Source organism: Leopardus geoffroyi, chromosome D4 (assembly GCF_018350155.1).
Source record: "Leopardus geoffroyi isolate Oge1 chromosome D4, O.geoffroyi_Oge1_pat1.0, whole genome shotgun sequence".
NCBI lineage: Eukaryota > Metazoa > Chordata > Mammalia > Carnivora > Felidae > Leopardus > Leopardus geoffroyi.
This window is the reverse complement of record NC_059342.1, coordinates 51,457,390-51,482,819: the sequence shown is the minus strand read 5'-3', so window position 1 is coordinate 51,482,819 and position 25,430 is coordinate 51,457,390. Positions and strand designations below refer to the sequence as shown.

General features: G+C 38.0%; 1 protein-coding gene across 6 annotated transcripts in view; it reads left to right on the top strand.

Annotated features, from left to right (window-relative positions):
- LINGO2 (leucine rich repeat and Ig domain containing 2) overlaps positions 1-25,430 on the top strand; it is a 1,160,577-nt gene that overhangs the window by 931,165 nt on the left and 203,982 nt on the right. The gene's annotated exons all lie outside the window — the stretch shown is intronic.

Below are 25,430 nucleotides of genomic sequence, written 5' to 3'. Positions count from 1 at the left end.
TCCAATTATTATAAAGAATTTTACTTGGCGCTCACTTTTATACCTTTCAAACTCCTTAAATTTTTGCTTGCTATTTACTTAAATATCTCTTATCCCTAATTATACCACTTCCAAGAGTATGAAGCTAGCTTTTCTTGCTAAATCATGTTTTTTAGCAACCTGCTTACTGCATATATATCTTAATACACTATCTTACTGCTGAAAATAGTTACAAGTAGAGATCTCTTCAGTAAAGTGGTTTTCAAAAGAACATTTCTGCTGACAGCAGTAAACATTAATGACACAGCAGTATCCATTGAAAATGCATTTTGAGTATCTGTCATTCAAGTAATCTCTTATTTTATTTCCACATATATTTAATATTTAAGAAATCATAGGAGACATTCATTTAATTTTTCACACAAATGCAAATAACTTAGTTTAAAAAAATGAAAGAGCAACAACACATATGTGAGTTTGAAACACATATTCCTAATCAATCATATTTTGCATTAAAATAGCACAGTAAATGGAAAGCAGTTTTGGTAAATGTGAATCTAGCTGTTATAGCTAAGGATAAATGGGACTACACTGAGGAAAAGCATTGGGGTTGAAACCATATTTATAATAATAACATTAGTCATAACATGAAAAATATTTCACAAAACATTTGAAATCTCAGCATAAATTTTGAGAGCATCAGGGTAACCTATCTTTGCATCCTGATTCCTCTAGGAATAAATTAAATTTGTACTATGCCAGTAACCATCAATTGTGAGCCATTCAGCAGTATATATTATGACATACTAGTTAAATTCTTCTCCATCTCCACAATTATCTCTTGCCCTTAATGTCTTTAGTATGTGACTCACTGGATACTGTTGGAATTGTTTTTTCTCATGCCCCCTGGGAAGGAAACAGCAGCTTCAAAGACAAAAATTTTAACACACAAAAAAATGTATTTTCAAAATTATGCAGCCTACACCACATATCAAATATTGTGGGTTTGTGTATATACTGTTTCAAAAGAGATCCCAGTTTGGCCACTCTGATAAACTGATTAATCAAAAATAAAGCCAGCATTGAGCATAAATATTTAGTGTTTTTTTAAAAAATTATGACACATAGATTTTTGCAGTGATAATGTTCACAAGTACATAGAGACAGATTGGCTTTGGTTAAATAATCTGCACTGAGAGACATGTCACCACCAGAGTCAGGCCAGGGGGTATAACCAAAGATGAGAGAGACAGAGCGTCTTATTTAGATATCAAGTAAGAAGTTGGATATACAAATCTAGTGCTCCGTACAGAGGCTCAGGATGAATATGAAAATTTGGGAGTCATCAGCATATAGATAGCATGTACAGCCCAAGGAGTAGAGGAGATAACTAGACAGAAAATAGAAGGTGACCTAAGACATACACCTGTGCAACATTTAATGGTCACGTAGGGGATGAGGACCCAGAGAAATAAATTGGCAAGTAGACCAATGAATCAGAGGAAAATCAGATCATTGTAATTTTATGAAAGTCAGGGGAAGATAATGTTGCAAGAAAGAAGGAGTGGTTAGATCTATAGATGCTGCTGAGAGGTCAAGAAAGATGAGGATAGAAATGTCATCACTGGATTTATCGTTGAGGTTATTGGTAACATTTATTCATACCATATGTTTTTCCTAAGCCTATGTAATGTTCCTGACATTGAGCATGGACATAGTAAATGCTCATTAAACATTTGTGAAGAGAAAGAAAAAAGGAAGGGGAGGCAGGCAAGAAAGGAAGGAAAGAAGGAGGCGGGAAGGAGCAAAAGGAGGAAGGGGTGCCTGGATAAACAAGGTGATAATAATAAATTGCATTCTTCTTGCCTGGACAAAAACTGATACTTGATTTTGTGAGATGTTGATTAGGGAGTGAAATCAAAGTCCAGGAAAAAGTGGAAGGCTGCAAACTTGATTGTAAAATACCTTCTCCATTTACCACTATGACCAGGAGTTATTTCAGTCATTTATCTTTTTTTACACAGAGTTGTCTCCTTGGCAATAAGCCCAGCCTTGCATGCCTAGAGCAAGCTTAGCCATGGACCATTTTCATGCTTTCTCTTAAACTCTGTTCAGGGGGCTATGATTTCAGATTGGCCATTTATTTTAAAGAAATTAAGAAACAGAGACTGAGCACCTTCTTTGATGCTTAAGACAGGCTGCCTTCAAAATCCTAATTGGCACCTGGCTGATAAAGAGCAAGATAATTTTCTCCACTTATGCAATTACAGATCATTTGGTCATCACAGTACAAAACCACAAGAGAGTAGACATCTGTTTGGTTCTTAAATTCTCATAATTCTTTAATATAATTATATTTTTATTTAGGTGTTTCTTCAGCACAATTATGTGTCATCAGTTAACTTGACCCAGTTGTGGTATGCCCTGCCCCAGCTTCTACTGATGAATAGCTACTTTGTACCTGTAGGTTGAATAAATAGAAAAACTTCAAATACCAGAAATTTTGATTTCCATTTACACAGTCCTTTTTTGTTTTGTTTTTAGGATATTGGTGAGGTTATAGAACCCCATGAGACGATGCATAAGCTATGGATTTCCTCCCTAGAAAAAGACAATCACATCCCAAATTTTAAAACTTGGGGGAGTTTATCAACTCCGTTTACAGACAGATCAGCCTAGAAATTCTGAAAGTGTGGGGGAGATAATCTGGCATCTGAATCAGTGCGGACCTGAGGAGACTATTGAAAACATGGCTTTCTTGGCCATAATGAGTCAGAATTTCTACATTTGTTAAAGATTTGAAACTTTTATAATAGTACAATGTTAGTAACCCAGGGGTTCATGGATTCTGGACTAAGAGATCTTAGTTAACTGCACCCCCTCTAAGTAGATCTGTTCTAAACAGTAGAAAACGCTGTGTCACTTAATTATTTTCATTACTTCTTCACTCTTCCCCCATCACTACCTACTACCCCTCAAACACACACCACATAAGTGTGCATGAGTTAACACACACACCCCACAAACACACATGCTCATACACACGCCTAGTACTGTCTTGATCAGAATAGCTTCAAGTTTTCTGTTCTTCATGGAATATTAGGCACTGGTTGAAGCACTGAAAATTTAATCATCTCTTAAATCTTGCTTCTTTCCATTCTGATTAATATAAGAAAAATGATCACTGCTTTAACTATCTTTCATTTCTGAGTGGCTTCAGAAGGTATATAAAGATAACCTCAGGAAATCTCTTCTGAATCTTCAGGACAGTCTGTACCTAACGCAAAAATTGGCCTCAGAATGTGAACTTTCTACTACACAGTCTCCAATCTTTGCCACGATTCTCTTCATAACTGATACAAATCTTTAGACCCATTTACTATTTTTTTCTTTCCTTATTCCCCCTTCCAAATCTTAAGCTGTTGCTTAACATAGGCTTTTTCTTTATACACCACTAAGGATGGATCGTGTTCCAAAAATTAATTTGAAAGTCCTTTGTTTTAAAATTTAAACACATTGTGTTGTGGTAATCATACGTAAATGATGGTGCTGCCATCCCAGCCTAGATGGCCTCTTTGACCTAATTATTTCTTGATTCTGGTAACAGGGAGCCATAGCTCTAGATATGTTCACCATATCTGCATTTTCTTTGGCTTGTCTCCATACTCTAAACATTGTCCTTAGAAACCATCAGAATGTCTAGGAAAATCTTGTCATCTTTCTGTCTCTTATATCCAAAAGCAGTGGGAAGAAATTCACTCATCCCAACTTTTGGTGATAGAGGAAAAGATAAGAGTGAATTTTAATTCCTTAAGGCTGAGCCTCTCCCAGGCAAAGTTAGAGGAGAAATAGTAGTCTCAGACCTCTCCCCTCTGGTCCCATCAACTCTGCCCTTGTAGTGCCTCTACTTTAGGAGGTGGTGGTAAGAGCCTGGCCATTCCTAAGTAGGGGTGTTTATAAATATGATGTTGACAAGTCAGGGTATGCCGCACCTGAGAGAAGGAACAATTTAGCTTAAATACATATATATATATATATATATGTATTTATATATATACATATATATATATATGTATATATATATATGCTGTATTTTATTTATCAAAAGGAATTATCTGAACTATTAAAAAAACAGGTAGTGCAGTGTAATGTTTACCCACATGGAAAGAGAAGCCCTGAGTGAATAGATAAAAAGGAATTAGGAGTTAATGTGGGGGCAGCTCATTTGAAAAGCCCTCCAGGCATCTAGTTCCGTACAAAGGCTCTAAGCTTTGGACAGCAGAAGAAATGATTTGGCCTAAAGAAGGGCCAAGTAGAAACATTTAGAGTCCAAAGCAAATAGCAGAGAAAAATTTAAAGGGATTAATGAACCTATTCTAAAGAGCAACTAATTACAAGCTTGGATAGCTGAGACCAGAAGCTATGAACATGTCTGAGGTGACTAGTATAAGGGAGAATGATAAAGGAGTGAATCATCATTTGGAATTATAAGGCAATTATCCAGTACTAAGGAGTTTCAGTGCTTTAAATTCTTTTTCTAGTTTTAGCATGAAATTAAATCAGAAGTTTAGACCATGGAAAAGCCTTAAAGATCATGCTATCATGTATGTATTAAGAAGTAATTGATTGTGCGCCATTGTTTAGTCAGCTTGCATGTGTTTGCCTAACACAAAAGACTTGTAACTCCCTCCTTCTCTTTAATTTTAAAGCATTTGTGCCCACCCCAGATCTTTACTATGAACTCTAGATTTGAAATATGTGCTGCAAACTTAGAATGTCAGACACCAATCTGATCTTCACCCTCAAATTGTTCCTCCTGCAGTCTTTCCCTTTTTGTTTAATGGCAGTTCTCGTCATCTAGTAGTACAAGCCCAAAACCTGGGAGTGGTCTCTGAACCCTCTCTTTATTTTCTGTCAGGAAATCCTGATGACTCTTTCTTTAAGATGTACCCACATCTGCCTTCACTGTGTCTATCCCCATCTCAGCCACCATTATCTGTTTCCTGGATGACTGCTATAGTTCCCAGTCTACTGTGTCTACTACTGACCCGTTGCATCTGTTCTGAACACAGCAGCCAGAGAGATCCTGTTAAGCATATGCAAGATCATTGCCATTTCTCTGCTCTAAACCTCCAATAAAAGGTAGAGAAAAAACCACAATAGCCTATAAAGTCCTGGGGATTTTGTCTCAGTTGTTTCTCTGATCTCATCTACTGCTAGGCCTGTTCTTGTTCATCCTCTCCAGCATTCTGGCTATTTGTCATACATGCCAGGGTCGTTTCCACCTCGGGGCCTTTGCACCTGTGTTTCCTCTATCTGGGACACTGTTTTTCCCCAGATATCTGTTTGGTTTCCTTCCCTTACCTTTTACTATTCTTTCCTCACTTAAATCTTCCTGGACCACCTTAAATAAAATTACAGTTATATACCCCCCCCACACACACACACACACACACATCAATACTTCCTAGTCATTTTTAATTATTATTTTCTCCATAAAACCTATCTCTGTATAGTGTAATATATATTTTTCTTGTTTATTTTGTTCATAATCTGTCTCATCTGTCTGGAACATAAGCATTATGAGAATAGGGATTTTTTTTCTGTCTCCTTTTCATTGTTGAATCCCTGGGACTTAGAGCAGTACCTGGCCTACAGCAGGTCTTCAAACGTATTTGTTTAATGAAGTATGTCTCCCATTTATGATTGCATTAACCTAAACAGACATTGGAGCAATACAACTTCACTTGCTGTACCTCATAGTGTCAGAGAGTAAGACAAGAGCTCCATGGGACTTACCCTGTGTACTGTAGGATCCCCTTTTTATTTAAGAAATATTAGCTTGCATAGGAGTCTCCATCTCTCCAGACTATTCTAGTTCTTCTATTAGATGAGGTCAAGGCAAGCACTGAGACCAGGAGGGATGTGAATGACTGGGTGAAACACAGATAAAATGAAGGATTATGACTCTCTCCTGGTAGTTCTTCTCTGATCCAGCACCTCAGATGCTGTAATGCCATTTTTATACCTTCTATCCCTCTAGAAGAAGTACAAAAGAAACCTGAACTTGTTCATGTTTGTGTGGACCCCATGGATCCTAGCTGAGAAAGAATACGGTACCCAGAGACTCCTTGGAGAGAAGGAGATGTGTTTGTGAACCTCAGAGGGATGGATAGGTATCAGATGTGCTTCTGTCAAAGGTCTAGTTATGCAATAAGGTCAAGAAGGCAAGGGCATGAAGCTGGAGCCAGAATGGGAGGAGGGGTTCTGGAGTTACAGGGTGAATAAAGGCTTTAGCCAGATAAATGGAAGATGAAAGAAGATAGTTGGGTACAGACAAGTCCTCCAAAATCTAACATCTGTGATGGTAAGACTTTGCTCTCTGATTTTATCAAATCCACCTAGATAAGATCATTTAATGATTAAAATTTAGGCTTCCTAAGGTGGAGAGTCTTTTATCTCTTTTATATCTCAAAATATACTCTTATAAATTATTCTTATGTAAGTTGCCAGACTGTAGGATATAAAAGTGCAAATTTCCTGACCACTACTTAGAATAACTGATTTCGAGCATGTCTAAAAACTGTTTCGAAAAGTCCTCCAGGTAACTCTTATGGACTCTAAAGTTGTAGGAGTGTCTTTAGCCATCAAAGCTTCCAATATGACTAAGGGATAAAAAGTCTGTGAGTGGAAAGAAGTGCTAGAAATTGTATTTTAGCAGCTCAGTTTCCAAAACTGCATTCCAGTCTTTTGATGAATGTGACCGCCGAGGAGTGGAAGGGGAAGACTCTTTTGAACAAATACATTTGGGCAAAAATTGGTTCAATACCATTACTATAGGGCTTCTCAGAGCCACTGATGACTTCTACTAATTATTATATACCATAAAGGGAATAAAATAGGCAACATTTTCCACATTTACTTTTTTTTTTTTTTTTTACCATTATACTGTTTAATCAAGGGGAATTATGTAGAACAAGTATTCTAGGAAACACATCTGATGAACACTGGCATAGTGTTATGGTATTTACAAGACAGATTTTATTGCAGTTTTAAAGGCCTGAAAGAATGCTTCAAACATTCTGCATTGTGTATAATATTGAAAAAAAAAACCCCTAAAATTTACATGCAAGACATTATTGCTCACTCTTTGTTTTTTGCACACTGGTGAACTCTGATTGAATGTGTTATCACTACCAAATTTAGTTACCCTTAAAAGGAGATCCAGAAGAGGGCAATGCTTAGATCAAAGGAATAATTTTCCAAAGGTGCTGTTTTGGGAAAACTGGTACCTAGGATGGGTACTACTTCAGAGTAGCTGGACCTTCCTAACAGTTCTCAAAGCAATCGCCTACTTCACCTACCCATAAATCCAGCTCTGATCTTGTCTCTTCAAAGTTTTGGAAAGAGTTTATTTTTTTTTTAATTCCTCCTGTCCTTCTTTAGCCATAACACCATTAGTAGGCTCTCCAGAGAAGGAAGAATTTGTACATGAATATTTGCCTCCTGGGTCAGACAAAGCAGCAGACGTTTTCTTGTACTATGTGTAGAGGTAGTTATTTTAGGCCTTTTTCATTTAGCTTTCTTCTTGAAAGTTTGATGTTGAAGTTTTCTATTGTCATTGCTTTCTCCTTTTAGAAGAAATTTCTATATACTTTCTGAATTATATCCCTAGCCTATCTCTCTCTACCTTTCTCTGTGTCTCTATCTGCCTGAGTCTCTCTCTCTCTTTCTCTCTGCCTCCCTCCCTCCCTCCCTCCCTCCCTCCCCATCTTCCTCTTTTCTCTTTTCCCTCTCCTTTCCTCAATCCAACTTTGTCATTCATTTAAATAAACCATACTTTCAAGTTCAATTTCAAAAGTAAGATTTGTGAAGAATGCAGCCTTTGACAAAACAGTGTAGTGGTAGAAGTGGTAGCAGAAAAATAGCGACTTTAGTGTTGACCAGATGAGCCTCATCATGTCATTTGTTAGGTATGTTACCTCTAACAAGTTATTAAGAGCTACAGTTACCATAAAAGATGGTGGAATCTAATTTTGGGGAGTATAGAGAAGAATAAAATAGCATATATGAAAATACCTGGAATATTGTTTGTTTCCACTCCTTCTCTGGAAAAGAGGAGGCTACCTCCTCCTTTCTAATTCATATTTCCTATAGGGGACCTCTCATTCCTGATTACACTCCTGAGTCCCCCAGAACTCTCCCACATATGTTGTAGAGAGAGACTTCATGGAAACCTTTCCTGGACTTGTTCTTTAATCCAGGAACATTATGACCAATAAGTTTACTCTAAAGCACCAACTTCAAAAGATTAGTAATGTCTGCCTAGAGGGTTGTATTAAGAAGGGTTGTGAGGCCAGTTAGGGCTCTGAGAACAGGAGCATTATGACTGGTTGGTAATGTCTGTCTTTTGCATGAGAAGGAAACTGCAACATATGAATTTTCCAATCCTACTCCAACTGTTTTTCTTCTTTTTCCTTCCCCAAATTTTACTATGATGAGCCCCATCTTCTTGGGCTCTTCAAGCAGCCTTCCAAAATAGTATATTTTTACATAAGCTCATTCCCAAGAAGATACCAGTGTGGGCTGATGGTACCCTGTATACTTCCCTGCATGGATACTTATATATTTACAGGCTTGATCTCAATCTGATGGTGGAATGCCATACAGTGTCCTTGCCACAGTTTTCTGTAGCCACATTATGGAACTCTCATCTATAAGGTCTCTGCTGCAATGGCTCAGCTCTGCCATTGCTGCATGAAAGCAATCATAGATACAAAGCAAATCAATGAGTGTGGCTGTGTTCCAATAAAACTTTATCTACAAAAATATGCAGTGAACTAGATTTCAACCATGCATCATAGTTGCTGTTCCCTGCATGAAAGGTACATTCTGTGCACACTAACTTAGCAGTGATTCTCTGTTGTAGACTCTGGGTCTGGAGTTCCCTCTTGTCCAGCAAGAAAGCAGGACACAGGATTAAGAATGTGAGAGAATGTCAGGAGGACACAAGAGGCCAGAGTAAGGACCCTTGCTCCGTTTTTATTAGGATCAGAAGGCTTACAAACATGGTGATGGGTGTGCACAAAAAGACAATGAAATCATGAACATTAACTCATGAGCATGAGGGCAAGGGCATTTTGAAGATATGTGGTGTTAGGGTGTTGGGTTAATACAAAAAATCCTGGCACCAGTTGGAAGGTTGTTTATAGCAGACGTGAGGCATCACCTCTGTTTACTTAAATTGGTCTAGGGGACAAGAAAGACAGAGCAAGCTACCTCAGGGTCAACAGGACACCTTTCTTTTGCTAATTAGCTGTGCTCTGGGCAACTTCGCCCTGCTGAGGTCTATAGCCCTATTTACCGGTTTACCTAATTTGTTTGGCCAAAGCAGCTTTCTGCTATTGTAAATTTGGAGGGGGGGGGGGCGTTTCCACCCTGAATACCTAATCTTGTTTACCTCATCTTTGATGTTTTCATCCTGAGATTCCCTATTCCTATATCTTTGTCCTATACTGGGACCTTTGCCCCATTTACCTAATCTTGTTTACCCAAACTTGGGTGTGTACATCCTATGGCTTTCTGATTCTTTATGCCTTGTTAACCCATTGGTGCAAGCTAAGGGAATTCCTAAACTTATTCCCTACAATTCTGGATGCTGGGACACAAGAATTGGCCCTGCTGCTGACATTGTCAGAGAAATCTGAATAGGCCTTAATGTTTTGTGACTTTCAATGAACTGTAAGAAGGGTTTGGTCCTTGCTGTCAGTTTGAAAACTTTTCACGGGGCTTCACAAAATTCCCTATGCCCATGGTTCTCAAACTTGAATGTACATCAGGATCATCTGAAGGGCTTACTAACACATAGATTTCTGGCCCCACCATTGGCATTTCTAATTCAATAGGTCTGGAACAGGGCCTAGGAATTTACATTTCCAACAACTTTTCAGTGGATATGGATGCTGCTGGTCTGGGGATTACACTTAGGGAGCCACTGGCCTAAACCATCCCCTTTGCCTAGAAAATCTGAGGTGTTTAATAATGAGGCATTATTCAAACAACAATGAATGGAATTGATTAATCCTCCAAACCCTGCTCATAGAAAACTTCTTGTTTAATGTTTCTGCTTGACAAACTATTGGCAATTTTGATGCCTTTTGCAGGCAGCTCAGAAAGTATAATCTGAAATCAGTGGATGTGCTGGTTGGTAGTAAGAGCAACAGCCCCAAAGAGGCCCAGTCCTAGACTTTCTGTGCTTGCTGTTTTCCTCCCCATCCATCCATCTCTGCTGGACAGTGGTAGCAACTTACCTTAGTCTCTACAGCAGAGGGTTAGGAAAATGAGTCTCCATCTGAATGGAGACTAACAAAAATCAAAACAGTAGATTTCCAAACATATTAACACAATCTACATTTCTCATGTGATTTTTGCTTCTATGAAAGTGCATAGGAGACTACGTTGGCATATAGCTTCCAATTTGAATAACCACATTGGCTAGACTAGTGAACAGTCTATTGTTTATTCATCCCTTCCGCAAATAGTGTGCATCCTTCAATGTGTGTGTGTGTGTGGTGATACTTCTGGAGTTCTCTTTCTTGGGAGAGGATAGGAAAAAAAATGATATTTATTGAATAAGTGGAACTGGCAACCATCCTGTTGCCTACAAAAATCTTCTACTCTCCAGCTATTGCTTGAATTCTATCTTTTGAACCATGTTGTTTAGCTGACCTTTATGCTGTTAACAATCCTTTATACCTGAGTGAAACTAAAAAGAAGATGAAATGGGAAGGAGAACACAGTGAAGGGAGATGAAAAAACAGAATAGGGAGGCAACGTCAAGGAACTGGCCTTTCTGCCTTTTGCTAAGAAAGATTCTAGCAGCAAGCATGCAAATACTAAACAGAGGGGAGAATTTGTAAATGCTTTTCACACATGTGTATCTTTATTCTCACATGCATAATAGATATGTGGAAATTTCATTTACAATCCAAAAATACAAAACTTCACACTCATTAATAGGACAGATGCTCCAGCAAAGTATTGCTGAGTTCACCAGGAACCTTCCTTATCTCTGACAATATGCCTGACCGCATAGCAACTGAAAGAAAGTTCACCTGAGTGAGTCAGCACCTGCAATGGAGGCAGCCCAATGGTGGCTGATAAAACAGACTCTCCCCTGTTTTCCCAGTGCTTTTCCAACCTTGAAGAGCTGTCTTTGGCTTATAGAAAAGTTATCTGCTTTTACTTCCCTAATCCACAGTGAAGCACCAGAAGACTGCTGCTCACCCAAGGTCACATCGTGAGTGGCAGATCAATGATCAGGATAGAAAATACAGATATGAGGGCTAATACTGTTATAGACTTCTGAACCTGTGATTACCTAAGTTGTCCTTATATTAATACACTTAAAGAAGAGAATAGATGATTCACTTCAAGCATTTAATTTAGGAGTTGGTTCTTTTTTTTTTTCTTCCTCATTTAATATACCAAAGAGTTCTAGCCACAAATTCCTGTCTAATTGGCACTCTTAGAAACCATGTTTTTCCCAGTGAGGAAAAAAGTAAGAAAGAAAGCAAAGTGAATAAGTAATCATAAGCCTGGGATTCTGTATATTTCTGTAAGTAATTAAGGGGAAATCCTATATATCCATTTTATGACATTAAAAAAAATGAGTTAAAACAGAATGCTTCCACACATACACACAGTGGTCCAGCTCTAAGAGAATCTATTGGCCATGCTATAAATCTTTTCAAGTATCGGTTTCTAATAAAATATGAGAAGACCTTTAAATAAGTGGTTCTAATAGACACCAATTCCATTTATTTAAAAAAATTAACATTTACTCCAAGCTGCTACTCAATTCATTTTATTTTATTTTTTATATGAAATTTATTGTCAAATTGGTTTACATACAACACCCAGTGCTCATCCCACCAGGTGCCCTCCTCAATGCCCATCACCCACTTTCCCCTCCCTCCCATTCCCCATCAACCCTCAGTTTATTCTCAGTTTTTAAGAGTCTCTTATGGTTTGGCTCCCTCCCTCTCTAACTACAATTCATTTTAGTTGGCTCTATTATACCTTCAAAAACTATATAATCCTTTGAATCTCAATTCATCTCCTTTCAAATCTATTTGGCTGATGTTAAAGGTGAAAACCGATATAGCTCAATGGAGCATGGATTCAGAAAAATTGAAAGTGGAGTATGTATCATTTCCAACTTAGAAAGAAACTAATAGAAGTAATTTTGCTGCACTAGATTATTCACTTGACTCCTCTTTCCCACTGGAAAGTTTCTTGGATTGGAAACCCTCCAGCTATCAATAATAACATCCATAATATGCATTTGACTAGAATCAATTATATTGTCATCACTAGAATAAAAACACAAGAATCCAGCTATGAAAAGAGCACATTTATAGAAGAAAACCCACAGTCTAGAGGGAACATAACTTTCAGTGTCAACTCTAACTTGTGAGGATGGAGAGCAAAGTGTTCTCTAAACATTGAGAAGATAATTTCCTGTTATCACCAACGCTTTGTGCATGTTCCTTCTTTGCTTATCAAATCTTATTTCTGTAATGAATATTAATGCTTGTAGTACTTTAAAATCAAAACACCTCTGGTGTGTAAATTAACTGAGAGCCTTTATCCATATTAATATTTAGCAAGTTTTTGCAGAAGTATCTATTGCCATTTTGCTATATATTTTGAATGTGTATTCCATTCATATGCAATATTTAATCCTACAAGTTCAATGAGACTGTAAGCTGTGGTTTCAAGTTTCCTCTTGCTATTTAAGAGCAAGACTAAGAGCCCAGACATTTTAATATAACGTATACACTATCTTCTCTGAGTTGTAATTTAAGTTTTATCATAACACTGCGGGATCTGCTAGTGTCTGCAGCTTGATTTCACCCTATGGTTTATGCCCTGAAGTGTCAGGCAGATAGACAGCACTGTGCCAATCAGTTTCAGCCTGTTAAAGCTCAGGGAGCAAGGCAGAGATAAAGTGATGGAAGGCTGATTGTTGGCAATGATTTACAAGTGGGCTTCATGGCCCCAAGTCTTCAGGATCTGTCCAGAGGGCAGTAAAAGGAAGAAGAATCTTAATTTGCATAGTTTTTTGTATGACTTCAGAACACTTGGTGGAGATTGGGAGGTCTAAAACAGATGCCCCCTTTTAAAAAAGAAGAACGAAAAAGCAAAGAATAAGTGGTTGGCTGTAGAATAAATGAATTACAGATCTTCCTTGACTTATGATAGGGTTATGTCCCAGTAAGCTCATCATAAGGTGAAAATATCATAAGTCAAACATGCATTTAATACAGCTAACCTACTGAACATCATAGTTTAGATTTGCCTACCTTAAATGCACTCAGAACACTTACAATACCATTATTTGAGCAGAATCATCTAACACAAAGCCTACTTTAAACTAAAGTGTTGAATAGCTCATGGAATTTATTGAATACTGTACTGAAAGTGAAAAATAGAATAGTTGTATGGGTACAGAATGGCTGTAAGCATATCAGTTGTTGACCCTCGCGATCGTGTGGCTGCCTGGGAGCCGAGGCCTGCTGTCACTGTCCAGCATCATGAGAGAAGATCTTACAGCATATCACTAGTCTGGGAAAAGATCAAAATTCAAAGTGTGTTTTCTACTCAATGGTATTGTTTTTGCACCATCATAAAGTGAAAATATGAAGCCGAACCATCATAAGTCACAGGCCATTTATATTGGCAGTGTCGATAGTGCATACTGAGACCTCCAAATCACCCACGATTTGGGCTGGAGTTTCCTGGCCTGTAAAATGGGGATGCTGCTGAAAATTACCTCAGAAAGTTCTTTTAAGAATGTGTTGAGGGGCGCCTGGGTGGCGCAGTCGGTTAAGCGTCCGACTTCAGCCAGGTCACGATCTCGCGGTCCGTGAGTTCGAGCCCCGCGTCAGGCTCTGGGCTGATGGCTCAGAGCCTGGAGCCTGTTTCCGATTCTGTGTCTCCCTCTCTCTCTGCCCCTCCCCCGTTCATGCTCTGTCTCTCTCTGTCCCAAAAATAAATAAACGTTGAAAAAAAAAATTAAAAAAAAAAAAAAAAAGAATGTGTTGAAATGCCCAAAAGGACACCTGGTCCCTTAGAATTCTGAAGCCATTCTTTTTATTGCTTCTCTTATTTTATTGCCACCACTGTAAATCATAATATTTTTTGACATTTAATATGTTTCAAGCATTAAGCCAAGGTTTACGTTCATCATTACGTGTAATCTACAAAAGAATCCTATGAGACAGGTACCTACTTCTTTTATTTCCACTTAACAAAGAAAGATGCTAGGGCTCAGAAAGGTGCATAGAAGTTAGCAATGGGTTGGGGATTTGAACATATACATGTTAACCCAGAAGTTCCTGAAGCATCTGACATTAGACAACTAGAAGGAATAAATTAATTCCCTAGAAGCCCTGGAAGTGACTGGGATATAGAGTGAAAAATCTTTTAGAAATTTGGCCAGTTCTGATTCAGAACTTTTTGTAAGCCCTATTGCAACAAGCTAGTTATACCCCAAGTTTTCTGTCCTGTTTCTGTTCATATGTGTACTCAAATCCCCATCCTTTATGAAGTTGTCTCTAATTGTATCTAAATACACAGCACAGTGGTAAAATATTATCAGAAGATAACAGAAGGAATCCTTCATGTTGAAATAAGAAATGTACATTTGGTAGTGCCATCTCTACCTTTCCATAATAACATTTGCATTTATACAACTCCTAAATTTTAAGGGATGCTTAGGACTTTGCAAATGCTACCTAATTATATTAGATTCAGAAGGCTTGGCAAGTGAGTATTATGGTGCTACTTTTACAAGAAAGGTAAGAAAGATGAGGCCAGAACCATATCTTGACTCATATTTGTGTGTGGAGTTGTAAGGAAAGATTGAAAATGTGATTATTGTGTTTTTAATGATGGAATAGCATATGTGAAGCACAGGCCACTGACACCAAGCTCAAGAATGAAGACTGCCTGTGTTTTTGTTTCCTATAAAAGCACAGACAGCAGTGAGCACTTGTCTACATTAAGCCATCAATCAGGAAGCATTTGTGGTGTCTTTGGTGTGCTGAACAGATCCTAAATATTCCTGAGCTTTAATTTCCTTATCTGCAATATAGAAATAATAAAAATATCTGCCTCATTGGGTTGTTGTAAGAATTAATTGGAAGAATGCATGCAAAAGCATTTTGTAAACTCTGAAGTATTATACAAATGTCAGCCATTTTATTAAATTCAGGCAATTAAACCTTTATTGAGCATAATCTACTTGGTGATAGAAATCCTAAGAGTAAAATGTAGGTTATTTCACCCTTAATGATATAGCTATCTAATAGATAAGATATGCATCTTATCTAAACAATTTAAATTTGTTATGAAAACCGCTACTATAGATAAATAGACAAAGTTCTGTGGTGCTGTAGAAATAAGGGTCACAATTAATTTAGGGAAAAGAGGTTATTTTGGGGGGAAGTTTCAAGGAGGCTGGTATATTGAGATTTCTCTGAAAGCTGTGATGGAATTTTTTTGGAGGAGAAAATCTTCCAGGTAAGAACATCTTAGGAGGGCATCCATACAGAAGCACAACAAAGGAGTCTCTTGTGACTGGACTGCAGAAGGCACATGACGAGCTAGTAGGAGATGAGTTTAAAAGACAGGTTTGAAGGTTAGATGTGAAGATTTTTGAATGCAATACTGAAGAGTTAGAGTTTTATCTCTAATACTAGGAGATGCCATGGAAAAATATTTTCAACCAGAAAGTGACACATAGCTCGCTCTCCCCCACGCCCCGCCTCTCTCTCTCACTTTAGAAGACAGGTAAGAGTGAAGGTTGTGTCATTCCTGCCCTTAAGATGTTTGTCTTCATACTGAGGATGTGATATCAATATATTCACAGGCATTTTGGCCCCTTAACCTTCGCTATCAGAACTGGAACCGAGGCTGAGACCAGACCAGAAGCTTCATCCAGTATAGCTTAGAGTTATTGGAGATAATACAGGTCATCTACAGATCAAGTGTCTAAGATGGAGAGGATCTAGAAATAAACACCTTAATAAGAGTGAACTAAATCTGGAACCCTCCTTAGACTAACCATAACTAATTCAGTGTTTGCCCTAATGACTTACCACTTATGGTCCAGAAGTGAGACTGTCCCTGAACTAGGATCTTATCTCATAGTCATTACATTATAAAGCAGATTTTTAAATATTTGATATATCATTTATATTACATGAGTGGTAATAAAATTTCTACAATAATGACATCCATTCATTAGGTTACCAGTGTTTCATTGAAGATGTTGTATTGGATTGTCTGAATCATGGAGAGGTTAAAACTATATTTCTAAGAACCTCCCTCTCCTGTGGCTCCATGTCCCGGTCTGCCAAGGAGAGGAATTTGGGAGAGCTTTGGAAGGAGGAAAAGAAACAGGGGACAATTTTCTCTGGAGGCAGTTACAGTTAGACACAAGGCAGGTGTAGACTTTGAAGTGGTCTCAGGGTTAGCCTCTTGAAGATCATCTGCATTAGGCTGCAGACTGAAATAGTTTGTGGGTGTCATCAGAGGTTATTGAGGCTCAAAGAAGCTTCTAGGTGACCTACTGAGAGCCACAGACGGTATTGCTGTAGGTTGAGATTTTGGATGACAGTCAAATTTGCTTTCTGGGACCTTCCAATGTTATGTAAGCCTCAAGTTCCCTATGTTAAAACCTGCTATACATGGAATGCGTAGAGTGAATTGAATTCTTTTCAATACATTCACTGATGCGGGTGTGGCCAGATAGTCACCTTACACAATAGAAAGCCACCTGCCAATAGGTATTAGTGATTATATATATCCAGGAAATCCTACTTCTAGGAAGTGATCTCAATTTATAATGAAAATGTATGCAAAGATGTATGTGCAAAATTATTTGCCCCACATTAAGAAATACTCTTTGCATCTAGTTCTGTGCTGGTTTCTGAGCACAAAGAGATGAGTAAGACTCATTTGCTGCCCTCATGGATCTCAAAGCGCAGTCAGATGTAATTTACTCCTCTTCAGGGCTAATCAACCATCTCAGCTTCATAGCCCACCACTGTCAAACCTCAGCTACCTTATCTAATCTTACATCTCATTCTTTTCTAATCCTTACTTCCTGTCCAGTTTTAGTTCTTTCATCCACTGTCATCATGTCTTCTTCCATACTCTCCCTCATCCTGTTCCCCTTCCTGGAATATTTTCTCTGCCCCCTACCTATCTGAAGCGTGTATATATCAACAAAATCAGTTTCCACCTCAAGAGGTCCATGAAGTCTTATCTGATGACCATAGTTTATATACCCACATCCCTTTTTCTCTGGTATCTTACTGTACTTCTATTCAATATCACTTAGCTGTTCTCAGATTAGTTTGTATCTCCTTTGTCTCAACTGGATTATAGATAGCTTTGTGAAAGAACCATGATTTGCACAGTATTTCTAGAATTGACATAAAACTCTGGGGACACTGGAGAATACCAAAGAGAATTTTTTTAAATTTTGTCTTTACTTTAAAAAAAAAAACAAGTTTTAAGATATTGAGGTACATGTATCTTTGCCAAAACATTGCAAAGATATTATAGAGATTTCCTGAGTCTCCCCTAATGTTATTTTCATATGTTGCTATGGCACATTAGCCAAAACTAAGAGCAAATGCTGGTTCATTACTATTGACTAAACTCTGGCCTGTCTTTCACCAGTTTTTTCATTAATGTTCTTTTCTGTTCCAAGGTCCAATCCAGAACTCTGGTTATAGTTTTGCCCTATGGTTTGAAAATAAGAATATATGTATGATTGGATCTTGATGACCACATTATAATAGCCTTGTTGCTTGTTTGACCATGTTTGACCATGTTTGAACTTACAATAATACCAAATAATAATAATTTTATTGCTCCAGACTAATGAATAAAGGACCATGTTTGACCATGTTTGAATTTACAATAATACCAAATAATAATAATCTTATTGCTCCAGACTAATGAATAAAGGACAGAAAGTTACTGAATAGGAAAATGAAGCTTTACCACTAAGTAAATGCAAAACAATGCCACTGCATGAGCAATGGCTACACAGAATTTTAAATAATGAAAAGCAGTCAGAAAATTTATGTTTTATTAAATGTACAAGTTTTTATCAAGCACTTACCATGTGCAGGCATCTTACATCAAGGATAGAGTGATTAACAAAATAGACAAGGCATCTCTGTCTTCCCCCTGCCCCTGATTCTCATTGTCTCTCTTTCTCCCTGAGCTAACATTACATAAACCAGACAGTATACACATGTGAAAAAGAAAAAAAAGACTTCCTTAGCAATGAATTCCATGTTTTAGTGTTTTTGTTACAAATAGTGGTTTTCCTTTCAAAATAGTAATATCATTAATTGTCCTTTATTTTGTTAATTTGAATTTAATTGAATTTTCAGTCTTATGTGCATTTACTTTTTAATAATTTATTTTATTTTATTTTATTTATTTTTGAAAGAGATATAGGGCAAGTGGGGGAGAAGGGCAGAGGGAGAGGGAGAAAGAGAGAAAGAGAGAGAATATCCCAAGCAGAGCCCAAGGTGGGGTTCAATACCATGACCCTCAGATCATGACATGAGCTGAAATCAAGAGTTGACGCTCAACTGACTGAGCCATCCAAACACCCCTGCATTTAATTTTTAAATGTTCTTTTTTTATATAGTTGTATAAGGACTTTAAGGATTAACAATTTCCATCTGACCAAATAATAGTGTAATTTGACATAAGTTAATTCAGATTGCATGACAATTTTTTCCATAAAATAAATCCTGACTTCGGGGTGCCTCAGTGGCTCAGTTGGTTAAGCATCCGACTTTGGCTTAGGTCATGATCTCACAGTTTGTGAGTTCGAACCCTGTGTGGGGGTCTGTGCTGACAGCTCAGAGCCTGGAGCCTGCTTCAGATTCTGTGTCTCCCCCTCTCTCTGCCCCTCCCCTGCTCACTCTCTGTCTCTCTCTGTCTCTCAATAATAAATAAACGTTAAAAAAAATTTTAATAAATCCTGAATTTTAAAAACATTACTTAACACATCATCTATATTCCTTGTGGCATAATTAAGAATTAGGCATACTCTATGCTCAATAAAACCTTTTAAATTGCTAACAATAACAGGATATATAGAGCAATTAGCAAATTAATGGGTTTCTATTTGTTTTTCTATTTCAAAGGCTACTGTTTGGAGGGCTTCTGCTTTGCTTAGCTTTTAATATAGAAGTTTGAATGACGTGACCAGACAGAATTGCTTTGTCAAAATTCCCAGTTGGTCAGACATATGGACTGGCCATTACAGGCATTACTTTCATGAATTTTCCCTAGTCTAGGGTCTTGATCTCTGTTCTGCAGGCCCAGGAATCTGATTCATAAGTGCCTAGAGCATAAGAGTAAGGTTCTCTCCCTCTGTCTCTCTCTCTCTCTCATAGAATAATCTCTCATCATAACACCTTATAGTTGATTTATAAGCATAAGTTTGCTTTGGAGCACCTGGAACCAGATCCACAAGAGTTTGTTATATGATTCAAATGTCCAGTGATAACAGGTTTAGGAAGTTTAACTCACTCATTTCAATGATGAACACACATCCACTGGCAGAACCAGAAGGATGAAGCTTTGCTGAGGGTGCCCCTTCTCCTAGAGACAGTTTGGAAGGGCTCTTTGCCTCTGTGGACTGTTATTTTTCTCATTTTGTCATTGATCAACCTACCCTCCTCTCACCTCAACCGACTGACACATTGTGTCACTAAATATGTTCATCCATTCAATAAACTTCATTATAACTTACAAGTCATTCTTTAACATTTCTTCATTGAAGCACTAACTTCATAGCCAGTTTGTGAGTTTCTTTTATGAATCAGAGATGGACTAAGTATGTGTAGATATGGTTCCTACTTCATCAGAATGTATGGTATATTGGAAGATACAAACATGTGTTCAGGCAGTCATCTACAGTATGGCATGTGTTGTGATGGAAGTGTAGGATGCAGTGAGAGAAACTAAGAGAAGCACATAATAATAGACTTAAATCAGAGTCATCTCCCTGTATGAGGTTACATTTAAACTGAAATGAGACAGTTGTGTGATAGTTTGAAAAAGTGCATATGTTTATGTAGAGTGTGTGTATGTGTGTGTGTGCGTGTGTGTGCGTGTGTGTGTGTGTGTGTGTGTGTGTGTGTGTGTGATGGAAAGAGAAACAGAGCAAGAGATGTGGGACAAAGAAGGAATGGCATGTATAAAGTCTCATGAACGAGTGGCATTTTGTAACCTGAAAGCAAGTCATTTCGCATAGTGCTATTCTGACCTATTATGTGTTGATTTCGGTCTACTTCTCCATCTTTAAGAATGGAACATTTCTTTTTTTGCACGTTTACAATTAATGCAGGGATGAAGGCTCATAATTCTGAGTGGGTTCTCATTTTAGAAATGTTGTAGCTCACACCAAGCAGCTGTCACCCTAATTAATCCAAATCCTCTACCAAGAAAATGGCCCTTGGAATAACTTAACAGAAACATGGTATATGCATTTTTTAATTGTTCTGTTTGTCTATAAAAAGTTAGCCTTGGTAAGCCCTTGATTAGTGCATCCACACCAATACCTTAGCAAATATTTATTTTATTGTCTTTATTTTAAACAAAAAAATGTCAACTTTTTACATTATATATTTCTTTAATTTGGATATGATTTCCCTTAGCTTGCTAGACTATAAAGGATTAGTAAAATCTTTAAGCAGAGTTTGTAGAAACCAGCTAACTTTTATACTAGCCCTGGATTTTAGCCATTGAAAAAGTAGGTGGATAAAGAAGTTAAGATTTTCTGACTTTAAGTGAATAATTTATACTCCCTAAAGATAAAGGAAATTACTAGTGGCTAAACAAGATAAAACACACCAGGCACAGTATACAGGAGATTCTTAATATATACATACTAGACTAAATAAATCAATGAAAACTATTTCCTCACTAGTTATACACAGAGTAAAACTGAAACATTATTTTTTTAAGTTTATGTATTATTTTGAAAGAGAGAGAGTAAGAGAGGGAGAGAGAGGGAGAGAGAGAGAGAGAGACTGAGAATCCCAAGCAGGCTTCAGTGTCAGTACCGATCCCATGACCCTGAGATCATGACCTGAGCTGAAATCAAGTGTCAGCCTCCTACTGACTGAGCCACCCAGACACCCCAAAACTGAAACACCCTAATAATCATTCTGTCGTTAAAAGGCCTGTATGTCAAAGTACTTGCATTGTATGGCATTTCTAGATTGGACTGGTGGTTCACAGATGGTCCTATCCCCTCTGCATCTCTCTTCAAAATGTACCTTCTTTTCCTGGCAGTGGATGGGTTGTTCGTGTTATGGTCTCCTGGCTTCCATGTACAAGCCAGAAAGTTGGTGATATCTTTTTAAGCCTCAACAAGAAGAATATATTTTTTTTTAATTTTTTTCTCCTGTTATATCTCACTTTCCAATTTTCCACTCCCCTAGAGTTCAGCTGTCTGCCTCACAGTATGGTCCTGCCATATAAGAGAAAATAGCATATATAAATGCATTTTAAGGAGAGTGATCTTCCACATCTTTCCAGAATGGAAAGGAAGAATGTGGGCAATGTGAAGCAGGTGAAACAATGATTTCGGTAGCGTATTATTGGATGCTCCATGGTTTCCCACTTTCATTCACTGATAAACTCCAATGATCCTAACATGTCTCATTTTTACATATATAAAATAAACATTTGAAATCTTTAAGCTGTCTTTAAAACTATAATCAAAGAGAATCTTTGAAGGGGAAACTGCCTCTGCTGAATTAGAGCCTTCACCTGGGGGTGCTCAGTTGGTTAAGTGCCCAAGTCTTGGTTTCAGGTCAGGTTATGATCTCACAGTTCATGAGTTCGAGCCCCATGTTGGGCCCTGCACTTCACAGCATGGAGCCTGCTTGGGATTTTCTCTCTCCCTCTCTTTCTGCCCCTACTCTGCTCATGCTCTCTCTCTCTCTCTCTCTCTCTCTCTCTCTCTCTCAAAATAAATAAATAAATAAACTTAAAAAATAGTTTAAAACAGGTGAGCACCTAGAGGCTGAATCTAATAACCACAGTCAAAGAGAAGAGTTTCAAGCTTGGAATGACATATGCTGGACTCCAGGAGTTGGCATCTGCCCCAAGCCCCTGTTTCCGCAGTCCATGAATGCATGTGAGCTATAGGCCATAGGCAAAAGGCAGTATTTCAGCCAGTATTCTTTTCCTTAACATTCATTTGTAGAAGATGAAAATGCAAGACATTTCTGTCAGACTGAAAAAAAGGAGTTGGAGCTAGAAGAAAGCTTCAGGGGGAAAAAAAATTTAAAGAAATTCATGCCTAAAGACAATGAATTGAAGCCAGACCATGCATTTTCATCACTGCAAACCCTTGGAACTCCTTTCTCTATCCTTCCCTAAAATTTCTCTCCAAAGCTCCTTTTTCTGCCTGTAAATGTGTTAGTTTTATTATGGATTTATGTTAAAAGGATTAATGTATTTTCATCACAGAAACATTCAACATGTAGGTTAAGATTACCTCAATGTTAAGATGTTTACAATGAAAATAATACTACTTTCTGCTTTGTAGGCTTCTTGTATGAACTCTGTGAGATAATGCAGGGAAAGTGCTTAGCACAGTACCTGGTGAATCCTCAGTAACGTCAGATATAGCAGTGGCAGCTGATGCCATGGTGTAGATGCTGTTTTCACTGCAGTTCAGCCATCAGAGCTTCACAGGAACCAGAGCTGTGTTTTTGGTTGTTTTTTTGTTTTTTTGTTTTTTTTTTTTTTGTTTTGTTTTTTTTGTCACAGCAATGTTGGAATTGGGAGAGCAGAAACATGACAACAAATTATTGAGTAGGGAAACTCCAGTACATATGGGGATAGTATGAAAACCCTGCAGTCCTGGATTTTAGGACTTCTGTCCATGCCTGTAGTTTCTTTATCTTTTACCCTCCAAGCCTCCCATCCTCTGTGATGCCTGCAACAACCTCTTTCCATGCTTTCATGAGGTTTTAGGGTAGGTGGAGGATTTTTCAGGTACAGCCTCCACCCTGCTCAAGCATGCTTCTAATTAAAACTGTTCTGGTTGCGAGAAGCAAGAGTTTGAAAGGTATCTAATAAGGAATAAAGAGCTTGTTAATGAAGGACATCCTAAATCTCTGCCTCTTTTCTGCATGTTTGTTCCATTCACTTCCTTATAGACTTGTTGTTTGTTTCCTCATAGTCTCTGCCCCCACCCCTCTCTCCTATTTCAGGTTGTGCTTGGTTTTGGTTTACTGTGGTGACGATGGTCTTGCTTCTTGTTACAGTAGAAATAGGAAACTAACAGACCACCCCTTTCAGAAGTAGGGGCAGTCATTAGAGGTTGTTAATGCCAGCCACCTTCCTCCATAATCTCAGGAATCTCAATGAAATCAAAAGTAGTTTCTTGGGACACCTAGGTGGCTCAGTTGCGCATCTGACTTGATTTCGGCTCAGGTCATAATCTCATGGTTTTGTGGGTTTGAGTCCCATGCTGGGCTCTGCACTGACAGTGTGGAGTCTGCCTGGGATTCTCTCTCTCTCTCTCTCTCTCTCTCTCTCTCTCTCTCTCTCTTTCTCTCTCTCTCTATCTCTCTCTCTTTCTCTTTCTCTCTCTTTCTCTCTCTTCCCCTCCCCACTTGCATTATCTCTGCCTCTCTCAAAATAAATAAAGAAACTTAAGAAAAATTTTAAGTAGTTTCTCAGAATTGAGGGACTTCTTGTCTTACATATTCTAGCTTTTTTTCTGTCTCTGAATAGGCTGAACAATAGCCACTAGGTTCTTCTATTTCGGTAGAAGCTGACTTTGCTTCTTGAGAGTAATAATAACAGCTACTTCATGTTTGTGAAGATTAATTTAGATACTACATAAACTTAAAGTGACTTATAACACTGTCTGGCACACAGTAAATGCCAATTATCAGCACACTACCAATAAGAAATGAAATCTTGATGGTGGTTGCTGAAACAAGTGACTAGATTGAATGAAGTCTAAAGGCCGTGTACTTGTAGAACATCTTTCATACCTCAAATGTTTCCATACATGTCACTCCTTCAGGCTTCACAACAACATGGCAGGATGTATTATCTCCATCTTATAGATGAGCACTGAGAATGTAAATAACTTTACTTGCCCAGAAGTGGGAGTGTCAAAACTAGACTTCAAATGTAGGTCATCTGGCTTAAACAGCAAGCCTCTTTGTAGGTCATTGTGCAGACTCTTGCAGTGCAACAAACCACTAGTCCCTAGAGCACTGCCCACATGCCTAATGCATGACATTTTAAAAGCTGATAATGGATGTAAAAAAGCTGGGAAACACTTGAACATAAAAGCACTGAGTTTGTGAACATCTGTCAGAGATTCACTAAATAGGCATATTGCTATGGAATGAATTGTGTTTCCCTAAAATTCATGTGTTGAAGCCCTATCCCCCATGTGACTGTATTTAGAAATAGGACCTATGAGGAGGAGATAAAGGTTAAATGAGGTCATAAGGTTGAGCCCTAACTCGATAGGGCCTGTGTCCTTATAAGAAAAGGAAGAGACACCAGAGTTCTCTCTTTTTCTTCACCATTGAGGTGAGAAGGCAGCTGACTATGAGCAAGGAAAAGAATCCTTACCAGGAACCAAATAAGCCTGCATCTTGATCTTGGACTTCTCAGTCTTCAGAATTATGAGAAAATAAACTTCTATTAGTTAAGTCAATCAATCTGTGGTATCTGGTTATGGCAGACTGACTGGACTAAGACACACTTATCATACTGGCATCTCCTCTCTTCCTCTTGGTACAGTTACTCGGTTTTTTTTTTTCTTCTTTCGACTTCAGGTATTTCAGTCGGTGTTCCTATAAATATGAAACACTATTTCTCATTTCATATCTAGCACACCTGCATTCATTCCAACATTTTTTTGAGATTAAAACCTGTGTTGCATGACAGAGATGCAAAATCAGGAAGAATAGACCCCAAGCATTATGGTAGAGCTTCCAGAGTAAAAACGTAGGATGTGTGTATGTGTCTGTGTGTGTGTGTGTCTGTGTGCACACGCATGTATGTGTGTGAGATATATGAGCAAGATGAAGAAGACGAAAGGGTGACTTAAGAGGCAGAATTAACATCAGAGGTTGAACAGAATACAATGTCTGTTTACTTCAGGCTAAGGGCAAAACACAACGCTCTTGGGTGAAGCCAAGGGAAAGAAAGGAACAAGGGCTTAGTGAAGGTAGTAGGAAAAAAGGTCCAGAAAGTTGTTTTCTGCCCTTCTAGACAATTTCTTTCCTAGATTAACACCTGATACCTTTTCTGGCTCCTACAAAAGATACTTCTACATCCTGATGCTTCAG